Raw genomic sequence first — 23,884 nt, 5'->3', positions numbered from 1 at the left:
TAACAGCTACTGAGGACAGAATTAGTGAGCTCCAAGATGAAGTACAGAGAATGTTCAGACAACAGAAGAAGATGGAAAAGAGCCTCTAAATAAACCAACAGATAATAAGAGAACATTTGGATGAATTCAAGAACAACATAAGAAGCATTGGGGTACCAGAGAGGCAGGAAGGAATCCCTGAAGCAACTCTCAAAGCCATCATTGCTGAAAAATTCCTAGAGCTGAAGAGTGCATGCACCCAAATCCAGGAGGTTCAAAGTGTACCAGCTAAAAGAAATGCAAATAAAAATACTCCAAGATATATTCTAATCAGAATGATGAAAAACCATAGATAGAGATAGAATACGGATAGCAGCATGATCAAAGAAAGAAATTATTTACAAAGAAGCATCCTTAAGACTAAGAGCAGACTTATCAGATGAAGCCTTCCAGGCACGAAGACAGTGGCATGATACAGTGAAAAAAAACTCAATGAAATGAATGCCTCACCAAGAATAGTTTACCCAAATAGACACATTCATATTTGAAGGAATAATATACAACTTCACAGTTAAACAACAACACAGGAACTTCATAGACTCAAAACTCATTTTTACAAGAAGGAATAATGGGCTGCTTTAAGATAAGACAACCCCTCAAACACACCAAACTCCTAAATAAAGATGGAATAAAATCCCATAATAATAATCTCTCTCAACGTTAACGAACTAAACCACCAATTAAGAGATACAGAGTGGCAGGATGGATTAGAAAATTGAAACCAATACTCTATTGCCTGAAAGAAATACATGTGAACGGTCAGAGAAAATACAGACTCTAAGTCAAAGGCTAAAAACAATTCTACAAGCAAAGAATCCCCTCAAAAAAGTTGAGGTGGGGGCTGGAGCGATAGCACAGCAGGTAGGGTGCCTTGTATGAGGCCGACCTGGGTTTGGGTCCCCTGAGCACTGCCAGGAATAATTCCTGAGTGAATAAGCCAGGAGTAACCCCTGTGCATCGTCGGGTGTGACCCAAAAAGAAAAAAAAAAGTCGGTCATACTAGTATCAGACCACATTGACTACAGGCTAAAGAAGGTCATAAGAGACAATGAAGATCATTTCTTAATGATCAGAGAATCTGTACATCAGGAAGAACTCACACTACTAAATATATATGGGCCTAATGAGGGACCAGAAAAATACTTAAAAACAACTGCTAATGGACATGAATAAAAGACATTGATAGCAACATAATAGTAGTTGGAGATTTCAACTCTGATTTGTCACTTCTAGATAGATCAACCCGACTAAAGTTCAGCAAGAAAATACTTTATTTGAGGGAATAAATAGAAAAAGAGGGCTAATAGGTATATATGTAGGACTTTTCTTCCCCTCCCCACCAAAAAAGCTGGATACACATTCTTCTCCAGTGCACATGGGACATTCTCCAAAATATACTACTAGCTGGACCACAGAACATACCTTCATAAAACTAAGAGGATAGACATTTTATTAACTTTCTTTTCAGACCATGATGCACTAAAATTTAAAGTGAATCACATACATAAACTGAGAATCAAATCAAACACCTGGAAATTAAACAACTCATATTGAAGAACAAGTGGCTTAGGAAATCAGAGAGAAAATCAAAAGATTCCTGGAAACAAATGAGAATGAGGACATATGCTACCAGAACTTGTAGAACACAGCAAAAGCAATGTTAAAAGGAAAGTTTATAGCTATGCAAACATTCATCAGGAAAGAAGAAATTGTCTGCATATAATTTACGCTTAAGATCTTGAAAAATTAACAACAGAAGGAGCACAAAACAGGCAGGAGGAAGAAAATTATAAAACTTAGAGCAGAAATTAACGAACTGGAATCCCCAAAAATAATCTGAAAGATCAATTAAACCAAGAGTGAGTTGGTATTTGAAAAAATAAGATATATAAACCACTAGCAAGACTCACAAAGAAACAGAGAGAGAGAACCCTAATGAACCAAATTAGAAATGAAAAGAGGGACATCAAAACAGAAAGTAAAGAAATCCATAGGATCCTTAAGAAATCCATAGGATCATCTGAGATTACTTTAAGAATCTTTATGCCATGAAACAAGAGAAACCTGAATAAATGGATAAATTCCTGGATTTCTATAAGGCTGAATCTAGAAGATCTGGAATACCTGAGCAGACCTATTACCATTGAAGAAATTGAAATAGTAATCAAAGTCTTTCCAAAAGCAAAAACCCGGGCCCAGGTGGATTCACCAGTGAATTCTTTCAAACGTTTAAAGAGGACCCGTGGCCATCCTTCTCAAGTTTTTCCAGGAAATTGAAGAATTAAAAGTAGTCTCAAACAATTTCTATGAGGCAATAATCACCTGATACCCAATCAAACAGATACACCACAAACAAAGAAAATGAAAGACCAATATCCCTGATAAACACAGATGCAAAGATACTCACCAAAATACTAGTAATAAAATCCAACAACTCATCAAAAAGATCATACACCATGACCAAGTAGGATTCACCTGGGGATGCATGGATGGTTTAACATTCACAAATTAATCAACCTAATATATCATATCAATAGAAGAAAAGATGCAGAGAAATGATTTTACAACACCCAGCTCCCATTTATAAAAAAGAAAAACTTTCAACAGAATGGGAGTTGAAGAAACTTTCCTCAATACAGTCCAAGCCATCTACCACAAGCCCACAGCAAGCATTGTTCTCAATGGCAAATAACTAAGGTTTTCTGCCTAAGTTCAGGCACAAGACATGGTTGCCCCTCTCGCCTCTACTATTCAATCAACATAGTACTGGAAATAGTGGTCATAGCAGTTAGTCAAGAAAAAGAAGGGTATTCATCACGGATAAAGACACAATACTGCAAGCAGCAACGTCAAAGAAGGAAATCACATACAAAGGAAAACTCCTTAGATTCAAAGATTGAAAACTGATCATGAATAGCTTTATAACTGTATTTCACAGTGATTCATTTTTTAAAAAAAAATTCACTCTCTTTGACTCTAATTTTTCCCATTTTAAAATCTATCATAAAGATACTGCCAGAAGTTAGAGAAACTAATACCACCATACTATTATAATAACAAAATTGGACGTATCATTCATGTTCAAGAGAAGAATAAATAAATTATGACATAGAATAAAGTTCAGAAAATCAATTTTACTTTTAAATATTACTGTAATGGCTTGAGAAATCCTTATAGTTCAATGAAAAAATTTTAAATAATGTGAAGATTGTTATCCAAATGATATTTCAAAATACATACACATATGCCTAGAAAAAAGGTGGGAATATATACAAATGTTAACACTACTTTTGGAAAATTTTAACATTTTATGTATGTATTTACATTGAAGATGTGATATAATCTACCAAATTATGGTAACTGTTGCTGTTATGATCAGGGAAAGATACTAGTTTTTAAAAAGAATAGAGACACATTCTCCATCTTGGAGATTAGCCTGCATCTCAAGTAAGATACGTACTTTCAGCATTTCCTCTCCAGAGAAATCCATGTTCTCTCTTGAATGTATCTCTCTCCTCATATTCCTCTAAATAAAACTATTTCATTCCATAAAAATAAATAGATAATAAATAAGACAAGAAAGAAAGAAAGAAAGAAAGAAAGAAAGAAAGAAAGAAAGAAAGGAAGGAAGGAAGAAAGAAAGAGGGGGCATGGTGTCGCCAGCAGGTCAATCTGTACCTGTGAGGTGAATGCATCAGCAGGCTGCTGGCACCGTCAGGCTTTCAGATACCTCAAAATTGCTGCTGTGCCTTTGGCCAGACTGGGGACAAAGTTTACCAAGAAAGTAAATGGCCAAAAGTTGGGTATGTGGGAGACACACCCACAAAACACATCCGACCCAGCTATATAATTGGAGGCATGGCCTCTCTGGTTCCTGATAGAAATGCTTAATGGCCATGATCCCAGAGACTCAGAAACAAATCTTGGAACCCAATGGCTTTTGGCAGAAATGCATCTGGTTCCTGCAGTAAGTTACAGGTGCTGGGCCACCTCAGGTGGGAATAGGTCTTGTGCCTTGGCCTGTTCCCCCTGGCAGTCCAGTGGCCGTCATCCTCCAGAGGCCACTGGGCAGTCAGGTTTGGGCCTGCAGTGACAAGACACGTGGGGCCTCACCAGATGGGAGTGGAACCGGCCCTTTCCTCCCCATCCCAACGAGACCCCAAGTCACTGCCTACAAACAGCCTCTCCGGCTCCTGATCAAGCTGCTTAATGGCCATGACCCCAGAGACTCAGAAACAAATCTCGAAACCCAGCGGCTTTTGGCAGAAATGCATTTGGACTGCATACAAGGTGGCCGCCGCCTCAGAGCTTATTGGAAAGCCAGGCATGAGCCAGCAGTGACAGGGCAACTGCAGTCTCATGGGAAGGGGTGTGGTACCCACTCATCCTTCACACCCTACCAAGGTCACGAGTTGCCCCCCACGAGAGGCTCTCCAGCACAGCCATAACACCAGACGCACAGAAACCAATTTCATAATTTCTGGCTCTTTGTAGAAATCTAATAGTACAGCGGGTAGGGCGTTCGCCTTACAAGCGGCCAACATGGCCGACCCGAGTTCGATTCCTCTGCCCCTCTCGGAGAGCCCAGCAAGCTACCGAGAATATTCGACATGCCAAACACAGTAACAACAAAGTCTCCAATGGAGACGTTACTGGGCCCGCTCGAGCAAAACTATAGAAAAAGTATTTCACAATGCCTTTTCAGCAATTCTGATTGTTGGGGGTGGAAATGCTGAACAATAATGGTGCATCTTTTGTTGAAATAATGAATGTAATCAATATAGAGAAGAGTTAAGTGGAAATCATCTGCCTCACAGGCAGTGGAAGGAGTGGGAGGGGGGTATATTGGGGTTCTTGGTGAGGAAAAATGAGTACTGGTGAAGGGAAAGGTGTTTGATCATTGTATGACTGAGACTTAAACCTGAAAGCTTTGTAACTTTTCCCACAGTTATTCAATAGATAAATATAAGAAGAAAAAAATAAATAAAATTATGAAAAAAAAGTAAGGTGGAGTTTATGCCCAATTCAATTACCTAATCAGTCGCTTAATAAATAGCAGCACTCCTACTTTTAAGAAAGAAAGAAAGAAAGAAAGAAAGAAAGAAAGAAAGAAAGAAAGAAAGAAAGAACAACAGGCCTGGGAGATAGCACAGCTAATGGAACACAGGCCTGACACATGCCTGAATTAGTCCACCAAGCCTCACCAGATGCAGCTCTCTGAACCCCTCTCCCTAACCGCTAGCACCATCAAGTGTGGTCCCTAGAGACTCCCATCACTGCAATGGTGACCTGGAAGATGTCCAGCACCACAAAGCCCCAGCAGTATCACATCCTCAAACCCTTACAGGGAACACCTGGCCCAACTGCCTGAGAATCACTGTGGGTTCCTAATGCCTCCTGAACTCTGCTTGGGAATATCCTCCCTTTAAAATTATAACTAAAATATCAATATTATCACAATAATGATATACCTTATTATATAGATAAAAAAATTTAAGAATTCTGTTGGATCAGGAATGTGGTTCAAATGTAGAGCACATACTCTACACAGGACTGGATCCAAGGATAGCCTGTATGGTCCCTGGAGCACTGCCTGGTTACAGACTTGGTGCTCCCAAACTCTGCAGCAAGTATCCCACAAAATTGCATTCCTTTTATATATACAAACATGCAGGTAACGTATACCTATTTCTATTTTTTGTTTAAAACTAATAAAATCTATTTACAATATACATTGTTAATGTTTTTCTTACTAACATATTCCTTTCACCATCTAATGAAAAGTGGCTTAGAATCCTGACTTTCATAAGGAAACAGGGTATGACAAGAAATCACTTATTTAATCACTTAATCCCCGTTATTCATCGATTTACTCGAGCGGGTGCCAGTAACGTCTCCATTCATCCCGGTTGCGTGCTAGCGTAGCCCAATGGTATCTGTTCGTTCTAGGAACATGCAGAGCCTCAAACCGATCATTCAGGGTCTTGACAAAGAAGTCTGACCATCTTGTAGGTGGGCATCCACGTGATCTTTTGATGTCCCGTGGAATCCAATCAGTAATGGCTCTAGTCCAGCGGTTGTCTGTAAACCTCATTACGTGTCCAGCCCATCTGATTTTTGATGTCTTGGCAAATGAGACAGCATCCCTGATTCTTGAGCGTTGACGAAGATCAGAACTCCGGATTCTATCTCTCATTTGAGTGAATCGTGATATTCCAAGCATAGCTCTTTCGATTCCTCTTTGAGAGACCCGAATAGCGTTCTCATCCTGTTTTCGTAGGGTCCAGGTCTCTGAGGCATATGTTAATGCAGGAAGAACAGTGGAATCAAATAGATGTGCTCGTAGCTGGAGGTTCTTTGTCCTTTTAGTTATTTCTTCAACGCTCTTGAAGGCATTCCAAGCCGCTCTCTTCCTCCTGCGCAATTCAGGTGCCAGGTCATTTATCATGTTGATTTCTCGACCTAGGTATATATAACTTGCATTCGGAGATGGTGGTTCCGTTGAGAGCGAATGGAGTGTCAGGAACAATGCTGTTTCTCATAAACATTGTCTTCGTAAGATTCAGCTGTAGTCCGACCTTTCCACATTCACGGTCAAAGTCGTTCAGCATTTGTGCCGCTTAGCTGATGTTTGGTGTTATTAGAACGATGTCATCAGCAAACCGGAGGTGGTGTAGTTGCCGATCATCTATCTTCACTCCCATGCTTTCCCATTCCAGTCATCGCATGATGTTCTCAAGGGTGGCACTGAAGAGTTTTGGTGAAATGGTATCACCCTGCCGAACCCCTCTCTTGATATGGATGATTACTTCTTTGTAGAATGGTGAGATCTTGGTAGTGAATCCGCAATAGAGCTCATGAAGGATCCTGATATATTGAGTTTGTACGCCCTGATTGGCTAGGGCTTCCATAACCGCTTCCGTCTCAACAGAATCAAAGGCCTTCTTTAAATCAATGAACGTTAGACAGAGCAGCATCTTGAACTCCCAAGAAACCTCAATGAGCTTAGTAATCATGTGGATATGGTCGATGGTACTGAATCCTTTTCAGAATCCGGCTTGTTCACATGGTTGTCCTTCATCTAGTGTTCTGCTAATTCTATTCAGGATGACTTGAGTGAACAGTTTGTATATGACAGACAATAGGCAGATTGGGGGATAGTTGCCAATGTCGTGGATGTCTCCCTTCTTGTATAGTAGTACAGTCCTGCTGGTTTTCCATTGGGATGGAACCTTGCATTCAGACAGGTAGCATGTGAAGAGCCGAGCCAATGTATTGATGAGTACTGATGGTAAGTTCTTCAGGTGTTCAGGTCTGATCTTGTCTGGGCCAGGTGCTCTCTGTTTCTTTACCGACGAGATGGCATGTTGGATTTCGGAAGGGAGAACATTGGGAACAACATATCCATCATGTGGTATGTGGTATGTGGGCAAGTCGACGTGGCTATTAAAGAGATCTGAGTAGAAGTCATGAATAATCTTCTCCATTGCCCTTCTGGAAGATGTGATAGATCCATCATGATGTCGGAGGGCAGTCATCTTGGTTTTGTAGTTGGTGAAGGACAGGCGGGCATTACGAATGCTTTTCCCAGCTTCTGCCACATCTACCAGTACTACTGCTCTCCTGTTTTTGAGGTCATCCTTGATGGCTTCTCTGCACTGCTTTGCCAGTTCAGATGTTCGCTTGTGGTTGCCTGAGGCATGAGCCACGTTGGCGAATAAGTTCAAGAGTGTTCGAAGAAAGGCAGTTTTTTGTGGTTATCTCTCTCTTGGCTTTCCTCGCACAATCATGGAGGTGCTGAATCATTCAATCGTATTCCTCATCAATGTTGTCAATGACGGCATCTTCCCATGTTGCCGCAACAGAGCCAAAGAGCTCCCAGTTGGTGGTCGTTCTGGGAGTCCTCTTCTTAAACCTTGCATTCTTTTCTCCTTGTTCTGTGAGGTAGAATTTTGCACGAAGAAGACGGTGGTCTGATCCCGTTTGGAATTTTGGGACAACAGCAACATCAGTTAGGCAAAACCACCGATTGAATATGATGTGGTCTATTTCATTGTGGAACTGTCCATCGGGAGACTCCCATGTCCAACGTTTAGATTCAGCCTTTTGGAACTGTGAGTTACCATGGAAGGTTTTGGTTGACATGATGAACTCAGACAGTCTGTCACCCTGTTCGTTCCATTCCAGGCCATGGGTCCCGATGTGGAGTTCATCGACTGATCTTCTTGGTCCTATCTTGGCATTAAAATCACCGACAATGATCTTGTAGAAGGTGTGATCTTCTTTATAGAACTTCTCCAGCTCCATGTAGAACTTCTCAGTTTCTCTTTCACCATAACTGGATGTTGGTGCATAGACAACAAAGATAGAAACTGCCGGTAGTGAGCCACATCTATTCAAGTGTAATTGTCCAATTCGGGTTGTTAGGCAAGAAATACCTCTCCAAAAGCACTAAAGACCTCTTCTTCAGTTAGAATTTTACAAATCTTGTGAATTTATTTGATTAGTCCACCTCTCCAACAAGATTCTGAATTTCAGTACATAAGAACTATCTACATGTTTGGTCACTAGAGTATGATGTGGGGCACAACATCTGAACAGAAAAAGGTGATTAACAATTTTTTAATTGTGAAGGAGAAAAAAATTAAGGAAAGCTAAAGCCACAAGGGAGTGGGTACCTCTAAGAGGCCGCGCCATTTGCCAGTAAAGCAACTTAGATGACTTAGTTATCTCAAGTCCTACTCTCCTAAGAAGAATACCCTAGCCTACACTACAGAAGAAAATTTTATTAACGTTCCACTTTCCTTTCCTTTCCCTCAAATTCACTTTGCACTCAGACTAATTCCTACTAGATATTTTACCTAATTAGATTCACCATCTTTTAAGCATTAACAATTGGCTGAAGCCACCAAGAGGTATCTAAGAAAATCCATACAAAAATTCTATACTCCAGAATTAAGTGCAGGTGTTAAAATAAGGAGTCAGTGAGCTCTTTTAACCTTATTAAGGTATCAGTCATAAGCCTTCTAACACCCTTGGATAGTTTTTTCACAGCAGCAAGATCTGTTCTGCTCTTCTTATGAGCAATAGAGGAAAGGATAGGGAGAGGGATGGAGAGAGAGAGAGAGAGAGAGAGAGAGAGAGAGAGAGAGAGAGAAAGATACCAGAGACAAAAGATACTCCACATTGCTTATTGGCCATTCTCCTACTTCTAACACAATCTCTCCTGCTCTCAGCCTTTCTCATCTCCGAGTGAGTACATCTAAGGTCTTAGATAATGTTATCATTGATGCTCTCTTAATCACTAATTTTCCAGCAGTTCTGGCAATAATAAAGGATGATTCTCATTAATCATAAGGGAGATGCAAATCAAAACAACAATGAGGTATCATCTCACACCACAGTGACTGGCACACATCCAAAAGAACAAGAACAACCAGTGCTGGCATGGATGTGGGGAGAAAGGAACTCTCTTTCATTGTTGGTGGGAATGCCAACTGGTTCAGCCTTCTTGGAAAACAATATAGACATTCCTTAAAAAACTAGAAATTGAGCTTCTATACGACCCCAGAATACTACTTCTGGGAATATATCCTGAGGGTTCAAAAAAAAGCACAGTAGAAATGATATCTGCATCTGTATGTTCATTGCAGCACTGTTTACAATAGCCAGAATCCAGAAACAACTCAAGTGCCTAAGAACAGGTTAAAGAGAAAGGTTAAAGGTTAAAGAAAGGTTAAAGAAACAATAGTATGTCTATACAATGAAATACTATGCAGCTGTTAGGATAGATGAAGTCATAAGATTTGCTTATAAGTGGATAGACATGGAGAATATCATGCTAAGTGAAATGAATCAGAAATAGAGTGACAGACATAGAATGACTGCACTCATTTGTGGAATATAAAATAATATGAGACTAACTCCCAAGGACGGTAGAGACAAGGCCAGGAATATTGCTCCATGGATGGTAGCCTGCCTCATGGGCTCGGAGAGAAGGCAGCCAGAATAGAGAAATGAGCACTAAATCAACTATACCTGGAGGATCATTCAGGATGGAAGATGTGTTCTGAAAGTAGATAAAGGACCAAATGTGATAGCCTCTCAGTATCTATATTGAAGCCATAGTGTCCCAAAGTAATCTAGATATAAGAGGGAAATTATCTGCCATAGAGGAAAGGGGAACGTTTGGATGTGGGAGGGGGGGGTTAATACTAGGGACATTGGTAGTAGACAATGTGCCCTGATGAAGGGATGGGTGTTCGATCATTGTATGACTGAAAATAAAACATGAAAGTTTTCTAACTATACCTCACAGTGATTCAATTTAAATTAATTAATTAATGAAAAGTACAAAAAAATAAAAACAAAGGATGATGCATTGGGAGACTTGACTAGATTTCTCAATTCATTCAAGGTAAGAATCAACAAGGCCAAGAGTATGGTAAAGAAAAATTGTGTTGTTTTATTTCCTTTGTCACTTATGAGAGAAGATTGGTTTGGATTGGTAAATGTTTCTTAAACTAGTAAGATATTTTGTATGATGAAAGAAATTCTATAGAGTGTAGGGAAGGACACCAGGGACATTGGTGGTAGGAAATGTACACTGGTGGAGGGAAGGGTGTTGGAACATTGTATGACTAAAACCCAACCATGAACAGCTTTGTAACTGTGTATCATACAGTGAGAAGAAAGAATAAAGAAAAAGGGAGAAGGAGGAGGAGGAGGAAGAGGAGGAGAAAATAAGAGAATTACCACCACAAAGAGGAATAAATGAACATTTTCCAGGACATCAAATAATGACTAATTTCACCTGAGTTTTCCAAGTGTATAATTTATTAATACCATCAGGAATTTACATTCAAAAAGCAAGCCATCTAAATTCTTATGAATCCTATTTTGTTCTCAATTTTTAAAAAATACACAAAATATCCGCCCTTCACGCCCTACCGAGGCCACCAGTTGCCCCCACGAGCGGCTCTCCAGCACGGCCACAGCCCCAGAAGCACAATGACCTAATGCAGAACCCAGCAGCTTGGAGCAGAAAAGTGAAAGGACTATGCGTTAATCCAGGCAATCATTTCTGCCCAGAGGGGAAAGGGTGTTGCTCCCTTCCGCCCTCCTCCCTCTGGAAAGAAATATGGCGGCCACATGGGAGCCTTGTGGACAGCAGGTATGAGCCGAGGGAGTGGGGGCGACTAAAACCTCATGGGTCGGGGGGCGTTCCAGTCCGTCCTTCACGCCCTACCGAGGTCACCAGTCACCCCCCGCGAGCGGCTCTCCAGCACGGCCATGGCCCCAGAAGCACAAGGACTTAATGCAGAACCCAGCAGCTTGGAGCAGAAAAGTGAACGGACTATGCGTTGATCCAGCCCATCATGTCTGCCGGAGGGGAAAGGGTTTTGCCCCATTCGCCCTCTCCTCTCTGGAAAGAAAGATGGCGGTCACATGGGAGCCTTGTGGACAGCAGGTATGAGCCGGGAGTGTGGGGGTGACTAAAACCTCATGGGAAGGGGGGCGTTTCGCTCCGCCCTTCACGCCCTACCGAGGCCACTGGTTGCCCCCCGCGAGCGGCTCTCCAGCACGGCCACGACTCCAGAACACAGAAACCAATTTCTTAACTATCTGACTTTCAGTAGAAATACTTCCAGGGTCAATAGGTAAAATAGCAGAAATCTAAAACCAACATTTAATTCTTGAACCCAGCTGTAGAAAGCAAATCACTTCACAATGCTTTTTCAGCATGTCTGATTTGGGGGGGGTAAACTCTAAATAATAGTGGTGAATCTTATTGAAACAATGAATCTAATCAAAGCAGCTAGAGTGTTAACTAGAATTCATCTGCCTCACAGGGACGGGGAGGGGTGGGGGGTGGGGTTTTATTGGGGTTCTTCAGGGTAAAAAATAAGTATTGGTAAAGGGAAATGTGTTTGATATTTGCATGACTGAGACATAAACCTGAAAGCTTTGTAACCTTTCCCACAGTGATTCAATAAATAAATTAAAAAAAAAAAACAGTTAAAAAGAGAAAAAAAAATTACACAAAATAACCACAAAACATTTACTGTTTCAAAATCATCTTCAATTTGAAGGGAAGCTGACTTTACCATCAAACAAATCTGGTTTTCAATCTGGTTTAAATAATGGAGTATTCCTCCTGGGAATATATCCCGGAGAGGCAAAAAAGTACAGTTGAAATGACATCTGCACTTGTATGTTCATTGCTGCACCATTCACAATAGCCAAAACCTGGGGGAACACCAAATAAAGGATGTTTGGAGGATTCGCTCGGGATTTGAGATGCATGCTGAAAGTAGACTATAGACCGAACACAATGTCCACTCAATACCTTTACTGCAAACCACAACACCCTGAAGGAAAGAGAGAGCAAAAGGAAATGCCCTGGCACAAAGGCGGGTCAGGTGGGGGGGGATGGGATGGGGGTGGTGAAAGGGCTACTGGGATCATTGGTGGTGGAGAATGGGCACTGGTGGAGGGATTCAGTTTGTATAACTGAAACCCCAAGCATGAAAGTTTGTAAGTCTACAACTGTACCTCATGGTGTTTCACTAATAAAAATTAAATTAAATTAAATTAATAATGGAGTGTTCTTGGCCAAGTCTCTGTCATCTCTCCAATAAAGAATGATGGCAGCTAGCTCAGATAGTCGTTTTTAGGATTAAATAAGGATGTTCCCTGAAGTTTTCAGTGAACAAACACTCAATAAATGGTCTGAATCCAGATTTGAGCAGGACAAAAGCAATAGAACTGAACATTTATCAATAAATGTTCTTTAAATTTAGAGTTTCCTTTCCTTAAAATGTAAGTTCCCGTAAAGTTATTTTTTTTGCAGCTACATCTTAATTAACTTCATATCCTGCCTGAGAAGCAAAAGGTCATCATCTTTATCCCCTTTCTGAACTTGGAAAATGAAGGTTCAGACAAGTTAACTGAATTCTCTGTTATCTTCAGCAAGTTTAGAAAGAAGCAGAAATAGGTGCAAATCCAGGATTTCTACCACCCAGGTACTTCACTCTTTTTCACACCCTAAATTAAAGAGTTTATAGAAAAAGACAAATCTGAGATGTCCATCAGATTAACAAAGTCAACTAAACAATTTTAGAAAAGGTTTTAGAAACAATATACTAGAAACTCAAAGCAATTAGTTCAATAGATAGTCTAGAAATGGGAATCCTGCAATCTGCAACAAAGGAAAACTACATTGCAATGCCAATAAGCTCTGCAAAGAAAACCTGACAGTTAAAATAGAGTTAGATTATAGAGCTTCAGGTAAAGGAATACTTTATTTATAAGTAACAGGAATTGTGAATACAGATACATGTCCATAAAGGACAAAGATAGCCCACTGCTATTCAGCTAGGTTTCATAATAATATTATAACTTTAAATAAATTTTCCTGATTCATATCACATTTTATACAACACCTTCAGTGAAGCAAAATGAAAGCAGTTATATTTACAGCACTTATAGTATCCAAAATGCTTTGGGAATCAAGTCTTCCCTTGGTTTGGCCGAAAATCTCATTTTGTGAGTTAGCATGAATTTATTCCATGTCTCTAAATATTCAGATATTTCACGTCAGAAATATGTTTAAGATTATATGCCTCTCCTGGTATATTATGTAATACAACAAGCAAATATTTTTAAAACATTTAGTTATTAAATTTTTTTATTCCCAAACATTTCGGATAAGGACTATCAGGCATTTTTTTTAATATAAAAGTGGAATGGGTCTGTCACAGTCTCAAATTAATTTTGATTTGTGTCTAATACTAACCTCTAGGTAAGGATATTCAAAAAAGAAAGAGATAATTTTTTAAGCAGACAATACATATGATTGTCATTATAAAACTAATTCATACCTGGAAAGAAATACAGTAAATGACTACTATAAAACTCTATAGAAAAAAATTACCTAAAAGAGTAAAAAATGATTACATAGAACCATTAATTAATGGCTGCAAGTTTTAATCAAGTCGTGTTATCAAAACCACCGGGTTCTGAAGTAAAGGAAAGGTTTCAGGGAAGTCATCCGAATCATGTTCATAAAGACATCCCAGACCATTTGCCTAAATTTTCATCTCATCCTTGATGTGTTCTCCAGGACCAGCCAACAGCTACAGATCTCTCGTTTCTTGGATAACTGCCAAAAGCACAGGCTTGAGAGAAAAAGAAATGTAACATCCTGAAAACTGCAACATAAAAAGATCAAACAAACCCACAAAATTCCACTGTTTGAGGAAGATAACTTATGAGTTCTGAGCCTGGGTAGAGCTTAGGTAGCTTGGAGATGTATAAAATGCTAAATTATTATGGATAATAATAAGGATGGTGTTGAGGAAGGGACAGACTCTGGGAACTTTGCTAAATAGTCATCTGCTTCAGATCAACGTAATTAATGGTGTTAATCTCAGAAATAACTAATCCCAAAGAGTACCAAAATTGAAAAAAAGTAGATGTACAAGATTACAGAGAAGGGAAGACAAGAAGGGCAAGGAGCGGGATAGACAAGGTATTACATTTCAAACCAGAGTCTCCAGATTTTCACTGGCTCTTTTTCTCACTAAAGAGATGAAACCTTACATTAACATTTTTTCCTACTTTTCATCCCAGTACCTGACCGCCCTAAGACAACCACATCAATGTTACCTCTCTTCATAACCTCTTCCATATCCTTCATCAATTAATCACCCACTTTTCAAATTTTAGCATAACAGTGTTGGGCCAGAGAGATAGCACAGCAGGCAGAACACTTCTCTTGCATGCAGCTGACCAGATTCAATCCCAGTCATTCTGTATAGTCCCCCAAGCCTACAAGGAGTGATTTCTGAGTGCAGAGCCATGAGTAACCCTAAGCACTGCCAAGTGTGGCCCAAAAAGAAACAGAACAAAATAAGTCTCCATTTATGGGAAGCCAAATTTGGGGGCATCAAACTCATAGGTCCCTGTACTATGTTAGGTCTTCTTAAACTCCCCGCAGTTTTTTTATTTTTTTTGCATTCCCATCAGAGTCTAAATTTACTTGATTGCAATTGCTTCTTTCTCTGATAGCTATGTTAGACATAACTTCCTTGAGAGCTGGAACTATATTTATCTTGATTACTGTGTATACTACAGTGACTAAGCCGTAGTATGTATTTCAAAATTACATATGAACTAAAAGAATGAACCAATTCTAAACTGAATCCTAATAGCTTAGGGCTCATGGTGCATCTATAAAAGTGCCAAAGAGGGGAAATCCAGAAACTGGTAAAACGGATTGGACTAATTAATAGGCCTTTTGTCTAAATATTGTCTAAATGTTGTCTAAAACTCAAAGAAATAAAGTGATATCCTCACTGTAGAAGAGGAAAAAACACATAGTGACAACAGGGACTTGTGTTCCATAGCAGTAAGAAACCTACCATGCCTTCAGTGTGGAGCCTACGTGAGGAAGTAAAAGGGAAAAATGCTGGGACATGTAAGAACAAGTTACAGAACTTGAACGGATATTACTAAACTAAGACATCTGAAACTATATGGAAAATATAGATCACAGATTATACACAAGCTGATTATCCAGAGTACAGATGAACACTAGGAGAGCTGATGGAATGAGGGCAAAGATGACTTTTGGTCATAGGACCATGAGAGTGAGGACTACGATAAAAATTAAAAGAAAAAGAAAATACTAAAAGTGATGAAACTGAGTGATTGCTTAGTTGTGCCAGAAAATAACAATATTTAATACAAAGTTAGTTTGAAGAGTGATTAAAGAACAAAAATGATTACAGCTATCATTTGCTGAGTCCATACCATTTGCCTTTAATTTTCTATCTTTAATTTTCATAATAACTCTCTTGGGAAAATATTATTACTGTATTTTATATTTAAAAGTATTAAATCTTTGGGGGACTCACACCCAGTGGTGATCAGGGGCTAATCCTTGCTCTCTATACAGAAGTTACCAGCTCCTGGCAATGCAAAAACAGATGGTGCCAGGATTCATACCCTGGTCAAAATGATGCAAAGCCTATGCCTTAACTCATGAGTTATCTCTCTGGCTGCTAAAGCATTTTTAAAAGTTTGTTGCAGTCATATAGGCTGATTACTTTGAAATCACCACATTATCTGATACTATTTTAGTGTGCAAAGGAAGCACTTCAAAATCCCTTCCTCAAATTCAACTAAAAAAACTTTTGGGTATTGATTTTGTAACCTGCCACTCTGCTATAAAATCCTATTATTTATAGGAGCTTTTCTGTAGAGCCTTTAGGGTTCTCTAAGTATAGTATCATGTCATCTGTGAATAGTGATAACTTGACTTCTCCCTTTCCTATTTGAATGCCTTTGCTATCCTTTTCTTGCCTAAGTGCTATGGCAAGTACTTCCAGTACTATATTGAATAGAAGTGGTGAGAATGGGCAGTCTTGTCTTGTACCCGATCTTAGAAGGAAGGCTCTCGGCTTTTTCCCATTGAGAATAATGCTTGCTGTGGACTGGTGGCAGATGGCTTTGACTATATTGAGGAAAGTTTCTTTGACTCCCATTTTGCTGAGAGTTTTTATCATAAACGGATGCTGGATCTTGTCAAATGCCTTCTTTGCACCTATGGATGTCGTCATGGTTTTTATCTTTCCTTTTATCGATATGATGTATTATGTTGATTGATATGTGAATGTTAAACCATCCTTGCATACCTGTGATGAATCCTATTTGGTCATGCTGTATGATCTTTTTGATGAACCATTGGATTCTGTTTGCTAATATTTTGTTGAGGATCTTTGTATCTGTATTCATTAGATATATTGGTCTGTAATTCTCTTTTTTTATCATGTCTTTGTCTGCTTTTCATAGAGGGTGATATTTGTCTTATAGAAACTGTTTTTTCAATTTCTTGGAAAAGCTTGAACAGAATTGGGAGTAGGACCTCTTTGAAGGTTTGGAAGAATTCACTAGTGTATCCATCTGGGCCAGGGCTTTTGTTTTTGGGAGACTTTTGATTACTATTTCAATTTCCTTGATAGTGATAGGTCTGTTCAGATATTCCAAGTCTTCTTGGGTCAGCTTTGGGAGATCATAGGAGTCCAGAAATTTATCCATGTCTTCAAGGTTGTCTAGTTACGTTAGCATAAAGCTTTTCTTAGTAATCTCTGATTATCCTTTGAATTTCTGTGGGTTCTGTTGCGATGTCTCCCTTTTTGTTTCTGATTCTGTTTATTAGGGGTCTCTCTTACTTATTCCTTGAGTCTTGCTAGTGGTTTATCAATCTTGTTTATTTTCTCAAAGAACAAGCTCTTGGTTTCACTGATCTTTTGGATTGTTTTTTGGGTTTCCATGTCATTAATTTCTGCTCTAAGTTTTATTATTTCTTTCCTCCTGTCTGGTTTGGGCTCCTTTTGCAGCTTATTCTCCAAGATCTTAAGCTGTGACATTAGATTATTTATGTGAGCTCGGTCTTCCTTCCTGAGGAAAGCTTGTAGAGCTATGAAATTTCCTCTTAACACTGCTTTTGTTGTGTCCCATAAATTCTGGTAGTTCTTGTCTTCATTCTCATTCATTTCCAAGAATCTTTTGATTTTCTCTTTGATTTCCTTTGTAAGCCACTAGTTATTCAGTAGTGAACTGTTTGATTTTCAGGTGTTTGATTTGAATTTCTGTTTCTGTGTGTTATTTACTTCGATTTTCAGTGCATCATGATCTGAAAAGATCGATGATACAATTTCTATCTTCTTAATTTTATGGAGGTATGTTTTGTGACCCAGTATGTAGTTTATCTTGAAAAATGTTCCATGTGCACTTGAGAAGAATGTGTATTCAACTTTTCGGGGGTGAAATGTCCTATATATGTCTACTAGAACTCTGTCTTCCATTTCTTCCTTCAGATACAGTATATCCTTGCTGATCTTGAGTCTTGTTTATATATCGAGAGGTGATAAAGTGGTGTTGAGGTCTCCAACTATTATTGTGTTGCTGTTGATGTCTTTCTTCAAGTCTATAAGGAGTCATTTCAAGTATTCTGCTGGTTCCTTGTTAGGTGCATATACAATCAGAAGAGTGAGTTCTTCCTGGTGTACAGATCATTTGATCATTAAGAAATGACCTTCATTTTCTCTTGTAACCTTCTTCAGTCTTAAATCTATGTGGTCTGATATTAATATGGCCACTCTCACTTTTTTGAGGGAGCTGTTTGTTTATAGGATTGTTTTCCATCCTTTCATTTTGAGTCTATGTTTACTCTGCCTGTTCAGATGTGCTTCTTGTAGACAATGGAATGTTGGGTTCAATTTTCCCATCCATCCTGCCACTCTGTGTCTCTTAATTGGTGCATTTATCCCATTGTCATTGAAAGAGATTATTATTATGAGGTTTTGTCCCATCTTTCTGCCAAAGTTTGGTGTATTTTGGGGACATGTCTTGTCTTAAAGTAGCCCATTTAGTTGCTCTTGTAGCCATGGTTTTGAGGCAAGGAAGTTCCTGAGTTATTGTTTGTCTGTGAAGCTGTGTGTTGTTCCTTCTGAAAAGAATTAGAGTCTAGTTGGATAAAGTATTCTAGGTAAGGTGTTTATTTCATTGAGTTTGTTCACTATATCCCACCACTGTCTTCAGGCCCTTAGGGTTTCATCAGTTCGGTCTGCTGTGAAGCTTAAGGATGCCTCCTTATAAGAAATTTCTTTCTTTGATCTTGCTCTTCTCAGAATTTTATCTCTGTCTATGGATTTCGTCATTCTAATCAGGATGTGTCTTGGGGTATTTTTATTTGGATTTCATTTAGCTGGAACCCTTCTGGCCTCCTGTATCTGAACACAAGTGGTTTTCAGCTCTGGGAACATCTTAGCAATGATGTCTTTGACAGTTTCTTCTTCGTTAAGGTTTTCTTCCTGTCCCTCTGGGGTTCCAATGATTCTTATGTTATTCCTCTTGGCTTCATTCCGATTTTATCTTAACATCTGTTGATTTATTTTGAGGTTCTTTTCCATTTTCTGCTGTTGTCTTGAGAGTCTCTGCACCTCATCTTGGAGATCACTGATTCTATCCTCAGCAGCTTTTACTCCGTTGCTGAGGCCTTCCACTGAGTTTTTCATTTCACCTACCAAGATTTTTAGGTCTGTCATTTCTGCTTGCATTTTTGTTTGCATATTCCTCACCTCCATTTTCATATTCTATTATTCTTTATCAGCAGTGCATTTAATTGCTTCTTTAAGCTCCTTATACATACTTAAAAGTTCTATTTTAAATTCCTTATCTGAGAGGTTATAGAGTTCGTTGCTACTGTTTGATTCATCTAGGCTAGCAACTTCAATCATTAGGTTTGGTGAGGCTCTGTGTTGTTTTACCATAGTGAACTTGGTGTTTTGGAGTTTCATCTAATGAAAATGTATGTTGTGGTCGCTGTATTCAGGCTATCTTTGTGAGTGGTGGTAGCTTATTGATAGGTTTGTACGAGACCTGGGGTAACTAGTGCCCCAAATGTGGGGTGCAGAGAAAATAAGTTCTTCACGTGGATGCTAATGCGTCTGCACAGTTTTGTGGTTAGGGATTTAGAAGGTGCACCAGATGAGAAGATTAGGGGGTAACAATAGGGGTCCACACACCTGGGGGAGGAAAATAGAGGTGAAGATCTGAAGGGATGGCGGCTGGGGGCAGGATACACGGCCAGTGGGAAGCTGGGACAAGTTCAGGTCTGGCTGCCAGGCTGGAGCATATGCGTGGGAACTGCGTCACTAGTCAGGGAAGTTAGTCCATCTGGTAGAGGAAGGTGGAGGCACTGGAGGGCGGTGGCTGGGGGCAGGATGCAGGGCCGTGGGATTCTGGGATGAGTTTGGGTCCAGCTGCCCGGCTGGGACAAATGCGCTCTTACAGGTTTTAAGGTCCAAGGTAGGGAAGCAGGCAGGCAGGGTACCATCAGATTTGCGTCTGAAATAGTGCCCAGTTGAAATGAATAAAGATAAAAGAGAAGCAGGATATCTGAACAAAGATCCTAGAAAATAATGAAAATCATCATGAACAGGAGTGAGGCAAGATAAAATTGGAAAGAACAACCTTTTCTGAGACTATGAAGGATAGAGGCATAAATATGAGTAAAGAAACATATTTAGAAGAGGATTGTAGTTAAGAATTATTTACATGGTAAGACTAAAGAAAACAAGGGGTGCAGCATCTTATCAATAAAAAGATTCAGGCAATGTTTATTGGATATAAATAGATGTAAGATTTGAAACAGCTGCTGTGGCAAAACATTCCAGCAAGGGATAACTCCAAGGATTGCCTAACATTCAAGGCACCACTCTGCTAATTCTACTCAGTGTACAGGAGGAAATGTGCAGGTTCCAAAATATCAAAAAATTGGAGCCCCTTTCTGTTCATCCCCAATGCGGCACCCAGTTTTCTCCCTCTCCCAGGTCAGTGAATATTTGAGGAAATAATGGCTCTGAAGGAAGAAATAGAAGATAGAGGCCTAATATATGTGTAGATAAAGATAAAGATAAAGATAAAGGCCCTCCCGTTGATCGTCGATTTGCTCGAGCGGGCCCAGAAACGTCTCCATTGGAGACTTTGTTGTTACTGTGTCTGGCATATCAGATACTCTCAGCAGGTTGCCAGGCTCTCCGAGAGGGGCGGAGGAATCGAACTCAGGTCGGCCATGTTGGCCGCTTGTAAGGCGAACGCCCTACCCGCTGTGCAGGACTTTATATCCCCCAAGAAAGAATACACATTCTTTTCCAGTGCACATGGAACATTTTCCAGAATAGACCATGCGCTAGGCCACAAAGCATACCTCAATAGAATCAGGAAGATAGACATTGTATCAACTATCTTCTCAGACCATGATGCTCTGAAGATAGAAGATAATCATCTACAGACACAGAAAACCAAATCAAACACCTGGAAATTAAATAACTCAATGTTGAACAATGAGTGGTTCAGGAAAGAAATCCAGGAAGAAATCAAAAGATACCTGGAAACAAATGAGAATGAAGACCTGAGATAACAGAACCTATGGGAAGCAGCTAAAGTCATGTTAAAGGGAAAATTTATAGCTCTGCAAGCATTTCTCAAGAAGGAAGAAAGGACCCACATAAACAACTTCATAGCTCAAGAACTTAGAAAAGGACCAACAAAAGGAGCCCAAACCAGGTAGAAGGAAAGAGATGATAAAACTTAGAGCAGAAATCAACGACATGGAAACCCAAAAAACAATCCAAAAGATCAATGAAACCAAGAGCTGGTCCTTAGAGAAAATAAACAAGATAGATGAACCACTAGCAAGACTCACAAAGAAAGTGAGAGAGAGACAACTCTAGTAAACCAAATCAGAAGTGAAAAGGCAGATATCACAACAGAAACCAAAGAAATTCAGAAGATCATCAGAGACTACTTTGAAAGTCTGTATGTCACAAAACAAGAGAACATAGAAGAAATGGATAAATTCCTGGATTCCTATAATCTTCCAAGGCTGAATCAAGAAGATCTACAATACTTGGATAGTACTATTAATATCAAGGAAATTGAAACTGTAATCAAAAGTCTTCCCAAAAACAAAAGCCCAGGTCCAGATGGATTCACTAGAGAATTTTTCCAAATATTTAAAGAGGACCTATTGCCAGTTCTTCTCAAGCTTTTCCAGAAAATTGAAGAAACATAAACTCTCCGAAACAGTTTCTATGAAGCTCATATCTCTCATACCAAAAGGAAACAAAGACACCACAAGAAAAGAAAACTACAGGACAATATCCCTGATGAACATGGATGTGAAGATTCTCAACAAAACAGTTGCAAATAGAATTCAACAACTCATCAAAAAGATCATACACCATGACCAAGTGGGATTCATCCCAGGAATGCAAGGATGGTTCAACATTTGTAAATCAATCAACATAATCCATCATATCAACAAAAAAGCTAAAAACCATATGATCATATCAATAGATGCAGAGAAAGCAATTGACAAGATCCAGCACCCGTTATGATGAAAACCCTTGCGGAAATAGGTATAGAAAGGATTTTCCTCAATATAGTTAAAGCCATCTATCACAAGCTATGGCAAGCATCAACCTCAATGGGGAAAAACTAAGAGCCTTCCCTCTAAGATCAGGGACGTAGAATGCCCACTCTCTCCACTGCTGTTCAATATAGTATTCAAATTGCTTGCTATAGCAGTTAGTCAAGAAAAAAGATATTAAGGGCATTCGGATAGGATAGGAAGAAATCAAGCTCTCAGTATTCTCAGATGATTTGATACTATACTCAAAGAACCCTAAAACCTCTACCAAGAAACTCCTAGAAACAATAGACATGTATAGTAAAGTTTCAGGCTATAAAATCAATAACCAAAAGTCCTTGGCTTTCCTATACGCAAATAATGAGAGAGAAGAAAGTGACACACACACAAAAAAAAATCCAGTTCACAATTGTGTCCCAGAAAATCAAGAACCTAGGAATCAGATTAACTAAGGACATAAAAGACCTGTACAAAATGCTACTTTAGGAAATAAAAGAGGACACGAGGTAATGAAAAGATATCCCCTGCTCATGGATCTGAATTAACATTGTCAGAATGGCAATACTCCCCAAAGCATTGTACAAATTCAATGTGATCCCTATAACAATACCATGACATTCTTCAAAGAAATGGAGCGAACACTCCTGAAATTCATATAGAACAATAAAGCCCCACAAATAGCTAAAGCAATTCTTGGGAAAAAGAAAATGGGAGGAATCAACCTCCCGAACCTCTACTACAAAGCAGTAATAATTAAAACAGCATGGTACTGGAACAAAGGCAGAGCAGCAGACCAATGGAAGAGGTTTGAATATACTGACACCTCACCCCAAATTTATGATCATCTAATCTTTGATAAGGGAGCAAGAATTGTGAAGTGGAGCAAGGAGAGCTTCTTTAACAAATTGTGCTGGCAAAACTTGACAGCTACATCCAAAATATCACAAAATTGATCCATCATAGACAACTGCATTATGCAAAACTGAACTGTGGAATCATATAATTTTTAAATGCTCCGATTAGGAAATAATGTCTTTAACATGCTTGATTACCTCCCCATGAGGGGAATAGGTCATTCTGTGACTATCCATAAATAGTAAAAGAACACTGGAAGTGATTTTTACTTCTGATATTTTCTATAGAAGCAAAATTATGACAAAATTTCTCCTGTTTATAATATGCATTGACATATCTTCTCACAGTTTTCATCAACAACTAGTAATCAGATAAATGTGGATATGAAGCAATGAGTATGTCTTATTTCTAACACTTTATCAGACTAAGTGTTACCAACTATTCTCTATGATGTCTCCTATCCTTCAAGTCACAAAGAGTATGAAGTAAGACAAAGTAATTGCTACAATGGAGACCAGCTGTCATAACCACAGAATACAATATTATTTTGATTATTATGCAGAGCAGGGTTCTAAGTGCTTTAAAGTCATTTAACAGAAGTAGGGAACATTATTTTCAACATTGATCCACTAATGTTTAGGAAAATAGCAGAACTTCTAGTTTGCTTTTACTTTTTTAAAGACAATGATAATGCTTCGCAGGTGTTGCTTGTATTATATGAATCAGTACTGACATCTTGCTCAGTTTGAACACCAGATGCCATATGTTGCCCAAAGGGAAGGGGGAAAACTCCATGATACAGGAGACTGTCAATGGTATTCTCTATCACTGAGTCTAATTAAACAGATTTGTGAACAAATTCATAGGTTGCACTTTTGTTAAGATGTCACCTCTCTCCTAAAAGATCTATAAGTTCAAGGCCATTGCAATTGAAATTCAATTTTTAATATGGATGAAAGAAAACATTTAGGTAGAAATTAGCTGTTT

Source organism: Sorex fumeus, unplaced genomic scaffold (genome assembly GCF_029834395.1).
Source record: "Sorex fumeus unplaced genomic scaffold, SorFum_2.1 ptg000095l, whole genome shotgun sequence".
Taxonomy (NCBI): Eukaryota; Metazoa; Chordata; class Mammalia; order Eulipotyphla; family Soricidae; genus Sorex; species Sorex fumeus.
The sequence above is the reverse complement of the archived record's forward strand: the minus strand, read 5'-3'. Positions refer to the sequence as shown.